A 10,869-nucleotide genomic window follows, 5' to 3' on the forward strand; every position below is an offset into this window, starting at 1 on the left:
GACCCAACCTTTTCTGTGATGGGAGCCCTAGGGACCTGACCTCGTCTGTGAAGGAAGCCCTAAGGACACACCCTTTACTGTAAGGGGAACCCTGGGGACCTGCCCTTCTCTGTGAGGGGAGCCCCCAGATCAGCTTTCTTTTGTAAGGGAAGCCCTAGGGATCCACCCCCTTCTGTGAGGGGAACTGCAGAAACCTGCCCTCATCTGTGAGGGAAACTCTGAGGACCCGCCCTCCTCTGCCAGGGGAGCCCTGAGGACCCATGCATTTGTCTAAGGGGAACCCCGAAGACTCGACCTCTTCTGTGAAGAAAGGATCCGCCATTTTCAGTGAGGGGAACCCTGGAGACCAGACCTCTTCTGTGAGGAAAGACCTGGGGACCCACCATTTAAAGGAACCCTGAGGACCCACCTGCCTCTGTCAGGGAAGCCCTGGGGACCCGCTCTACGTTGTGAGTGGAACCCTGAGAACCCACCCTCCTCTGTGATGGGAGCCATAGGGACCCACCAGTCTCTGTGAGGGGAACCCCAGGAACAAGCTCTCTTTTGTGAGGAAAGACCTGGAGAACCACCCTTTTCTCTAAGGGAAACCCTGGGGACCCTCCCTCCTTTGTGTGAGGAACTCCAGAAATTCTCCCTCCTCTGTGAGGGGATCCCTGGGGACCTGCCCTTTTTTGTGAGGGGGAGCCCCTGGTTACCCACCCTTCTCTGTCAGGGGCTCCTAGGGACCCGCTGTCTTCTGTGAGGGAAACCCCAGGACCTGCCCTTTTCTGTTAAGGGAACCCCGAGGACCCACCTTTTCTGTGAAGGGAACCCCGAGGACCCGCCCTCCTCTGTGAGGGGAGCCCCGATGACCCGCCCTTTTCTGTGAAGGGAACTTGGGAACGTGCCCTCATCTGTGATTGCCTCTCCCTGGCAATGAGCTTCTATAGAAGGGCAACTCCTCTTTGCCCTTCCTCATGACGTGGCCCTCCTGGTGAGGAGCCTTTTTTGGGATTTACCCCTTTTTTTAGGATTTACCCTGGTCTTCTGCATGGCCCTTTCTATCTTGTCCTTCCCCTGGGCAGCCCCTCCTCAGTGACTCGCTGTCCCTCTTGAACTTTCCTGTCAGATTCTGCAGGGGTCACAGAAGGGTGGACACTATCCTGCCCAAGGCCAGGACCATGACCCTCGAGTCCAGGAGTCTTACGGCTGACAGTGGGGTCAAGCGGTGGGGAGGGAGATGGGGGAACTCCTGAGGCTTGGACCTTCCCTTCATGGAGTTGTTAAAACTGCACGGGGACTTCTGGTGACAAATCCAGGGAGCAGCAACCGTCATTCAGAGCCAGCGGTTGGCACGCTAAAGAAATCTCAGGGCATGTGGGTGGTCTGGTGTGGATTCCCTCTGAAGCCCCCCTGTTTCTGTGTTGGTCCTGTTTAAACCTCCACACTGAAACTCGTTTTTGCACTGACCATTATCAACATGGCACACAGGTGTGGGCTGAGCTGGGTGGGTGGATGAGAGCTGAGAGGAGGACATGCCGACATTAGAAAGGTCTCTGAGATGAGAACAAGCACCTGGTCCACCAGGAAAGGAAACAGAAATGCCAGAAAGGCAGGAGAATCTGGATTCGGAGAGGACCTATGCCAGTTTCTAGATCTGGATTTGGAGAGGACCTATGCCAGTTTCCAGGTGGACATGATGAAAACTGCAGGGTCTACTTCTACATCCCTGGTGTTGGATCTCCACAAAACCTAGAACAGTGGCCTGGAACACTGGGATGGACGTAGTCCCTCAGAGCTTAGGCTGGCCGGAACTGCACACACAAAATTGTCAATCGTCACTCCCAACTCAGGACTGGCAGGCACCACAGTCTCCATTGCCCAGGACAGTGCAGACGCCACAGTCCCATACAGCACAGGACAGTGCAGACGCCACAGTCCCATACAGCACAGGACAGTGCAGACGCCACAGTCCCATACAGCACAGGACAGTGCAGACGCCACAGTCCCACATGGCCCAGGATGGTGCGGACACCAGGGTCCCACACAGCCCAGGATGGTGCGGACGCCACAGTCCCATGAGGCCCAGGACCATGCGGACGCCACAGTCCCACATGGCCCAGACGGTGCAGACATACCCTTCCCTTATTCTCCAGGACTGGGCAGACCCCACAGCACCTCACAGCCCAGGTCTGTGCAGATGCTGTCTCCCCTCATAGCCAGCACCAGGCAGACACAGGAGTTCCTCACACTTTACGAGTGGGCGGACATTGTAGTGTCTTCCAACTCAAGACTAGGGCCGGAGGGACAAGGACGTGGCTGGAAGAGGCCTTGTGATCGGAACTGTGAGCATTCAGAGTGTGCACATAATGGCTGAAGACCAGTCAGAACCCTGTAGCTCTGCAGATATCAGTGTGGACAGAGGATGCCCAAAGAATAAATTTTTTTTCTTCCCAAGACTGATATTTAAAAGTCACATGAGTCTTGCAAAATTAAATAACACTCTAAGGAAAATTTCTGGATTCATTGTATCTGGAATTAATTATGATGATCATTTTTGCAAAGATTGTTTTAGAAAAAATAGATTTTTATCCTTGTGCACATTTGGATTTTAAGAAATTAGAAGAGCCAGGCTTCAACATCGTCCTGGGCTCCATAATCCCCTTGCATCCATGTTAGAAGTTCCCACTGGGAGCACATGGGGAAGGGTGCCCTGAGTGTGCCTCTCTGCCACCCACTCTGGGGACTGTCCCCATTGCCAGGGAACTTTGGGTTCTTTACCCCTCCATAGGCAAAGGAAAACCTTACACAGAAATCAGCCTTCTGTCCCCACAGAGGCTTCCAGAGGCCCTCAGGCAGGTGGGCGCTGAAGTTTCTCCCTAGATGATCAGCAGCCTGCTTGCACCCGAAATCCAGTCCCCCTGGCTGCCTGTGACAAAAGAGCCCTTCATGCTGAGTGCTGCTCTCGTCGCACACTTTTCTCTCTGTGTTTAGGCAGAGAGAGTGGATTCATGTTTGATTAAACAGTGTGGGCCCAGGAAAATCAATTAACAAGCAATGTGATCCACAGTAATCAGGATCAGTGCCATCTACTAAGCTCCCACTATGTGCAAGGTCCCATATAAGGGCCTCACTGTATCATCTCCCTTCATCTTAATGAGATGAGACGGATATTATTATCTTTCTCACTTTACAAATGAGTGAGAGGGCAGAGAGGTTAATGCAGAATTGCTAAATATCTGATCAGGATTTGAAAGCAGGGGTTTGCAATTCTGTAGACCTTGTGCTACACTTGTGGGGCACAGCCAGGCATCCCTCACATCTTGGTGACATCAGGGAGTTACCAGGATTGGAGTCCAAGATCCACCCTTGTCGGGGTTGGGGGGCAGCTTGTGAGCAGCCTGGAATGAGCCCCACGATTGATCTCTGTGCCTTCCTTCCCTCAAGTGGGTAATTTTGTCTCCTTCCTTGTTCCAGTTTTTGCTTTTGTTTTTTAATTTGAAATAACACCATCCAGTTGGCAAAGCCTGTGGGGAGAACCATTTTATTACTTTTTCTAAATATAACGGGAAAAAGTTGCTGACCCAGAGCTCTGTGGCAGGAACAAATTGTGCAAGGTCTGTTAAGAAGAGGACAGATGTGCACATGGGACTGCAGAGAGGGGCTTCCCAGGATGGGCTTCTGCCAGAGGCTGATGTCCACATTTGTTCTCTTCCAAAGCAATCATCATGTTAGACGAAGCATGAGAATTTTTCATCAGCTGTGTTTAAACTGGATGGTGCTACTTGCAAAGGAGGGGCTTCGAGTCCCAACTCAAATCATACTTCCTCTGGGAAGCGTTCCCAGAGTTTCATCTGCCCAAGTGCCAGCATTCTGCATTCAGAGATTCAGTATACACTGCCTCACACTGGCGCTGTCTTTAGTATCTAACTCTGTCTCTCCAGGTTGTTTTCCCAGGAGGCAGAAACTGGCTCTCACCTTCTTTTGCCCACACCCTCAGCACCTAGAAGTGCCTGGCATGTTTCAGCCCTCAGCAGTCACTTGTTTGGTAACAGTCACCTGAATCCCAAATCTTGCTCTGTAAATGAGAACAGTGATACATATACATCCTTTAGGGCTGTTGGGAGGATGAGGGACAAAGCATATAAAGCATTTATCACTTTGCCTGTATGTAGTAGGCAATTAATTAGTGTTGACTATTATAATGTGTTTCAGAAATGAATAGCTGCAAACAGAGCTCAAGTTCTCATCCCTGAGGCAGTGGATTATGTCTCCTGGAACTCTACGGAGGTCAGTCATCTGTGTCATCATTTAACTTCCTTATCGATCTGAATCCACCAGCTGATGAGACCTTCTGGGGATGCTGCCCTGGAAGGTGTAATTAAAATTAAAGCAAAACCAAACAAATACATTAGAGAGGAGAGAAGTGAGGGCTGGGAGTGACATGGAGGCAGGTTGGAAATGCAAACGAGGCTGTGCTAAAATAGTCTCCACTGCTGGGAGAAGGAAGAAACCACCCAGAATCTAAGGGTTTTCTAAGAAACGGTAACGGCAATGAGGAGGGCCACTCACAGATCTAGGTGAGCCAGGTCTGTTGGGAGCATTTGCCATGTCTAGTGGCCCAAGTTGCTCATAGTATAAAAGGCAGGAGGGGGTGGAAGAGATGGAGGGGATGGCAGGAGATCCCAGAAGAGGTGACTGTGTTGTGTTTTTCTATCTTCAAGGTCAAACATATGGTCCCCCAGAAAACCAACACCAACCCCACGCTTAGTCCACAGGCTCCAGGTAGGCTCTGGGGCCCTCTGGTTCAAGGCGCCTGGAGCAATCAGCCCTTCAGATACCCCTGGAGATGGTGATTACTTCATGGCACATCTTGTAACCCAAGCAGGTCCCATGAGAATGTCCCCAGGATGAGCACAGGTGCCACTGAGAGCAATGACTTTTTCCCAGTGGACTGGATGCTGGGGGGACGGGGGGATGGTGCCTTTTTAAATCCTTTATCCAAAAGCTGAAACCTGAGACCTAGGCTGGGAAGCCGGGTGAAAAGATAGACATGAAGTTCCAGTGACTTTTTTTTCTGAGTCCCTGGATCAAACCACACCTGAAAGTCACATACGTGTTTGGGTTTCTAGTTTTATGAAGCAGTAAATCTGCTTTGTTCTTGACCAGTTTGTGGTGAATTTACTTTGGACACTAAGCGTTCTGAGGCCCCAGTCCCCAGGAGGGATAGAGTAGATTAGTTCACCCAACATCTGTTCTAGTCTTTTTCTAGTGGCTGTTCCTTTACTGCAGGGGTGCGGGAAGCAAAAGCTCCAACTCCAAGGCGCCTCCCAGCGAGGGCTCTGTATCTGATTGAGGTTCCACCAACCAGGTGTTGTCCTATGAGACTTGACTTGCAGCTAAGTTGCATGAAAGAGGGGAGGTAGCCATTTCCCTGGTGTGTGTGCAGCAGGTGCAGAGGTGCTGCTTGATCCCCGTATCACTGACAAGCTGGTGGAACCTGGAGGTAGTGCTTAGGATAAGACATGATGATTCACCTCCTGCCTGATTATAGCAAAAGCAGCATACAGTTTTCTGGATGGACCAGTTCTGCGGTGAGGTCCTTGGTCCCAGTCCTACAGAGCCTGCCCCTGCAGGCCTTCCAGGGATTTTGGAAGTGTCTCATTTCTAGTATTCGCCCCCTTTTCTTGAAATAGCTGGAGTGGTTTCTGATTCCTGCATCAGTATTCGGACTGATACAGCAGCAATTCTGCCTCTGGACATGGCGTTTGCTTTCCGTAGTCAGGCGTTAGCATGTCAGGTTCCCCCAACCTCGGGTGTCTTACTGCTTCTAGGTGGCAGGAGGCTGGCGACTGCTCCCCTGAACACGCAGAAGTATAGATGGACCATATTTGTGATGTGTGGCTCCCAGCTGACCCAGATTTGGAGCGGAGGAAGGAGAGATGAGGAATGGAGGTGAGTGCAAAAGGATAAATTGACTAAACTTGAAAAGAGAAAATGCTGCCATTAGCATGGACCATTCTCCCCGTGTGCCTCCCTGGGGTTTGGGAAGAACAGGAATTGAGTGGTTCTGAGCAGCCTCCACAGAGTTATCCTAAAGGCAGATGTACCCAGGGGTCTTTGGCCATGGTGCATGCCTGTCCCACTCCAGAGGAGGAAGACAGCAGGCTGGAGGTGGGTTTGAGTTGCTTCTCAGGAATCACCATTTGGGATCCCTGGTACAGAGCCAACTTCCTTACGATTTCACATGGAGTGATTGGCACCACCTATGCCCATATCAAACAGCTAAGAACACAGCCCCAGGTATGTTCCAGCTTTCTAGGTCTTCTCAGATATATGGGTTGTTCCTGAGATCAAGGACAGGGCACTGTGTTCTCTCAGTGTAGTTGGGCCCCGATATTTGACACTTCATTTACATTTGATTTCAAGCTCCAAATAAAATCCCCTACATATAAACGTTCTGAAGATTCACTGACTGGACACCCTCTTGACTCCCTGCTAGCGTGCCTTACTGTACAGTAGGACAATGGTCTCTAAGAGTGGGCTTTGAAACAGCAGGCTCAGCATCACCACGGAACTTGTTAAAAATGCAAATATAGGCTGAGTGCAGTGGCTCACACCTGTAATCTCAGCACTTTGGGAAGCCGAGGTGGGCAGATCACGAGATCTGGAGATCAAGACCATCCTCACTAACATGGTGAAACTCCATCTCTACTAAAAATATAAAAAAAAAATTAAGCAGGCGTGGTGGTGGGCACATGTAGTCCCAGCTACTCAGGAGGCTGAGGCAGGAGAATGGCGTGAACCCGGGAGGCAGAGCTTGCAGTGAGCCAAGATTGCACCACTGCACTCCAGCCTGGGTGACAGAGCAAGACTCCATCTCAAAAAATAAAATAAAATAAAATAAAATAAAATAAAATAAAATAAAATAAAATAAAAATAAATAAATAAATTAATTAATTAATTAAAAAAAGCAAATATATGGCCAGGTGCAGTGGCTTATTTCTGTAATCCCAGCACTTTGGAAGGTCGAGGCAGGTGGGCCATTTGAGGCCAGAAGTTTGAGACCAGCCTGGGCAACATGGAAAATCCCCATCTCTACACAAAAATTTAAAAATAAGCCGGGTGTGGTGGTAGGCACCTGTAGTCCCAACTCCTCAGGAGAATCACTTGAGCCCAGGGGGCGGAAGTTGCAGTGAGCCAAGATCATACCACTGCATTCTAGCCTGGGTGACAAAGTGAGACCCTGTCTTAAAAAAAAAAAAAAAAAAGAAAAGGAAAGAAAAGAAAAGCAAGTTCAAAAGCCTCACCCCAAACCTTACGAAATGTTAGCTTTCTCACAGGATTATTGCACTGATTAAATTGCAACAAGATGTGTAACACATCTAACCAAGAGTCTGCAGTTATAGGGCTGACATTCTTCAGGTCTGTGTGTAAGGGTGCGTGTGTGTGTGTGTATGTACGTGTGTGTGTGCATGTATTTGCACACATGGGTTAGTGTCTACGTGTGTGTGTGTGTGCATGCGTGTGTATTTGTGTGTGCACTTATGTGTGTGTATTTGTGTGTGCACTTATGTGTGTGTTTAGGTCACTGCGCACACCCTCAGCTCTGTCTGCGATGGCTCTCTTTGTCTATGATGGACCTGTATTCTTTCAGATTTTTACTCAAGCATCCTTTGGTCTATTTGTCTCTGAGCTCTTGTCTTGTCTTACTCCCTCCTTGTACTAGCCCCTCTCCCGGAGCTTCCTCCCTATCCACATTCCTTGTTTGCATGAGTAGAGTAATCCTAGTGGCTAGCCTGGGACCCATTCACCCTTCTCCTGCTCATGGCATCCTGGTTTTATTTTGGGAAATTTTGTGCCACCCAATCCTAATCTGTGTGGTGTGGTGGGATTGATCCTACAGCATATTGTCTGGGCTGACCAATCTTATTCTACTTTATGGACATAGTGATTGATTCACAAGTGAGCATGGGACATGCGTGGGTCCAAGGCAGGTTGGTCTCTAGATTCGGGCTTGAAATACTGGCCCATTTTTGGTTGGGATGGGAGAAATCCTGCCCAAGCACAAAGCCAACTTTGAGTAAAGCAGAAGCAGGCAATGGAAACCAACTCCTGGCTCTGAATGCCTGAATCTCTCAGTGACCACCTGTTAGACCCTGTGAGTGTGTAGCTGTGTGAATTAACCAAGACCTTTTTTTTTGTAAATTTTAGGGGATTTTGTTTTTGTGTTGTTTTCCCATGTCACTGTGATTGTGGTTTTTGCCTCTTGAAAAAGAAAGAGTTGGGTTTTGTGACCCTGTTAAGGGACCTGGCCTTACCAATGCCTGGTTCCTGTAAAGTCCTTTGTCTATGGTAGACCCCCACGAAGTGCTGAATGATGGGATGAATGTCTACCTAAAGAGAAGGGCTGAGATCTTTTCCTTCAGCCTTTTCTTTGCCTCTTCAGCATGCATACACGCGGCACTGCCCATGCTCCAGGCCTCTCTCTGCTGTGCAATTTGCCTGGCTGACAAATTCCCTTGACCACCTTAACCTGCACAGTATCTGTGAGATCTCAGGGGATGAGCAGAAATGTCTGCACCCAAAGGCCAAGCAAGGCCCCTCCACGACCCTCTGGGCTGAAAGCTGTTGAGCTCAGATGGCTGTGCCATGCAGCCGTCTGCTAACCATGCCCCATAAAGTGGAGCAGACACTTGTAAAAATGTCCCTCTGAAACTGGCTCTGTATGGCCCCAGCAGGAATTAATTTGATATTGTAAATGAGATTAACCAGCCTGTCTTCCAAAACTCATTTGTCCATCAGATGGCGAGGTGACTGGTGGCCAACCTACAGGGGGATGTTTTGGAGAGGGGGGAGCTCTCCACAGAAAACGACCTTCTCTCCATTAACTTCCTTTTGAATTAGGATTCCTCTTCCACACAGCAAATGTTGGCTCAAGCTTTCGGGCAGCTGCAGGACTGCGGTCAGTTAGGGGTAGGAGGCCCACCTGAGATGGGCTTCTGGCAGCTCTCTGAAGGGTGGAGAGCATGACCCGGATGTTCCTGCCTGAGGAAGGAACCACGGCCACAGACTGGGCCCTTTTTTCTGCTGCTGGTCAGGGGACTTAGAAGCCCTCCCCGAGTCTCTGGAAATCTTGGATCTGAACTCCAGGCTCTGGGCCTCTAAGCCATGCCTCCTGCTCCACTGTCACCTGGTGGGGAATATGGGATGAGGGAGAAGACAGGGTGAGGCTGGCACAATGCGGAGAGGGTCGGAGGAAAGGATGCCAGTGATGTGTGCTTCAGACCTTTTCTAAAACCAGGTTGAATTGTTGATTTCTGTTCAGGTGTGGTGGCTCAAGCCTATAATTTTAGCATTTTGATAGGCCAAGGAGGGAGGATCACTTGAAGTCAAGAGTTTGAGACCAACCTAGGCAACATGGTGAGACCCAGTCTCTATTTAAAAATAAAAATAAAAAACTTAAGTGTTAATTTCCAAAGCCATGTGTCTCTCTCCTTAGAAAACCTCTCAAACTCACTGGAGCAAACAGCACCTGTAGACTCAGCGCGGGAGCGCCTCTTCCCTCTACAGCTCCACAGACACCGCTGCACTCCCAGCAGCACGGGCAGGAGCTTGCACCAGGAAAAGCTCAGGGATGTGCCGGCCCACTCCTCTCCTTTGACCCCTGAGGACCCAGGTCTAGGGGGGATTAAGAAATATGCCGTAGGAAAAATAAATGCAAAAGCTGAAGTGGAACTAGAATCTCTGTCTCTGGACTCCTAGCTCAGTCCCTTTCAAGCTATTATTTAGGATTATCATTGGACTGCCCTGGGCCTCCAGTTTTCAGGAGTTTTTCACCCCACCCAGAGTTTTAAGGCACTCATTGTGAATTACACAAATCATGGATGTAACCCTGCAGCGCTAAGCAATAAGTTGTCCTGCATCGCCCCCTGGTGGGCTTTTGAGCTATAGTCATATTAAATATATTAAATTTCTAGGAAGGACTGAAGTGGCTGGACCCTACGTCTATGATGCCTTAATTCCTCCAAGACTGTAAGACGGTTGGCTCCATACGAGCACTCCCTCTCTCCCACCTGTGTGGAGTGCCCTTCTCCTTTCTCAGACTGGATTTGATTATTATCCCAACCCTAGTTGCCTTTCTCAGGCACTCAGTTCTCTTTCACTGAAGCTCTCAGCAGAGTGTGGATCTAGGTGCACTGTGCTTCTATTGGTCTCCACCCTGGCTGGGCTGCCTCCTGGGAAAAAGAACTTGGCTGTTTGTTTAAAAATATACATACATATATATACAGGCAGGCGGTGTATATTAATCCCATCAGGGTAAGTGGGGTGTCCATCACCTCAAGCATTTACCTTTCATTGTGTTATAAGCAAAATACTCTTATTTTTAAATATACAACAAATGATTGTTAACTGTAGTCACCCTATTGTGCTATCAAATACTAAATTTTATTCATTCTACCTATGTTTTTATACCTATTAACCGTGCACACTCTCTCCTCCCCCAACCCTTCCCAGCCCCTGTAACCATCCTTCTGCTCTCTATCTTTGTGAATTCAATTGTTTTACATTTTTAGTCCCAACAAATAAGTGAAAGCATGCAAAGTTTGTCTCTCTGTGCCTGGCTTATTTCACTCAACATAATGACCTCCAATTCCATCCGTGTGGTTGCACATGACAGGATCTCATTCTTTATAATGGCTGAGTAGTAAGTACTCCCTTGTGTACATGGACCACATGTTTTCTATCCATTCATCTGTTGGTGGACGGGTTGCTTCCAAATCTTGGCTATTGTGAACAGTGCTGCAATAAACATGGGAGTGCAGAGATGTCATCAATAGCCTAATTTTCTTCCTTTGGGGTCTATGCCCAGCAGTGGGATTGGTGGAT

The 10,869-nt window shown here is 48.9% G+C and overlaps 1 long non-coding RNA gene across 1 annotated transcript; it reads left to right on the plus strand.

The window, feature by feature from the left end:
- The first annotated feature begins 260 nt into the window (after positions 1-260).
- LOC129460523 (uncharacterized) lies at positions 261-10,395 on the plus strand. Its single transcript, XR_008650246.2, has 4 exons — positions 261-449; positions 4,195-4,269; positions 5,814-5,934; positions 9,482-10,395. It is a non-coding gene; the product is annotated as an uncharacterized lncRNA (long non-coding RNA).
- Positions 10,396-10,869: the final 474 nt, after the last annotated feature.

The sequence above is a fragment of the Symphalangus syndactylus genome, chromosome 13 (genome assembly GCF_028878055.3).
Source record: "Symphalangus syndactylus isolate Jambi chromosome 13, NHGRI_mSymSyn1-v2.1_pri, whole genome shotgun sequence".
NCBI classification, from domain to species: domain Eukaryota; kingdom Metazoa; phylum Chordata; class Mammalia; order Primates; family Hylobatidae; genus Symphalangus; species Symphalangus syndactylus.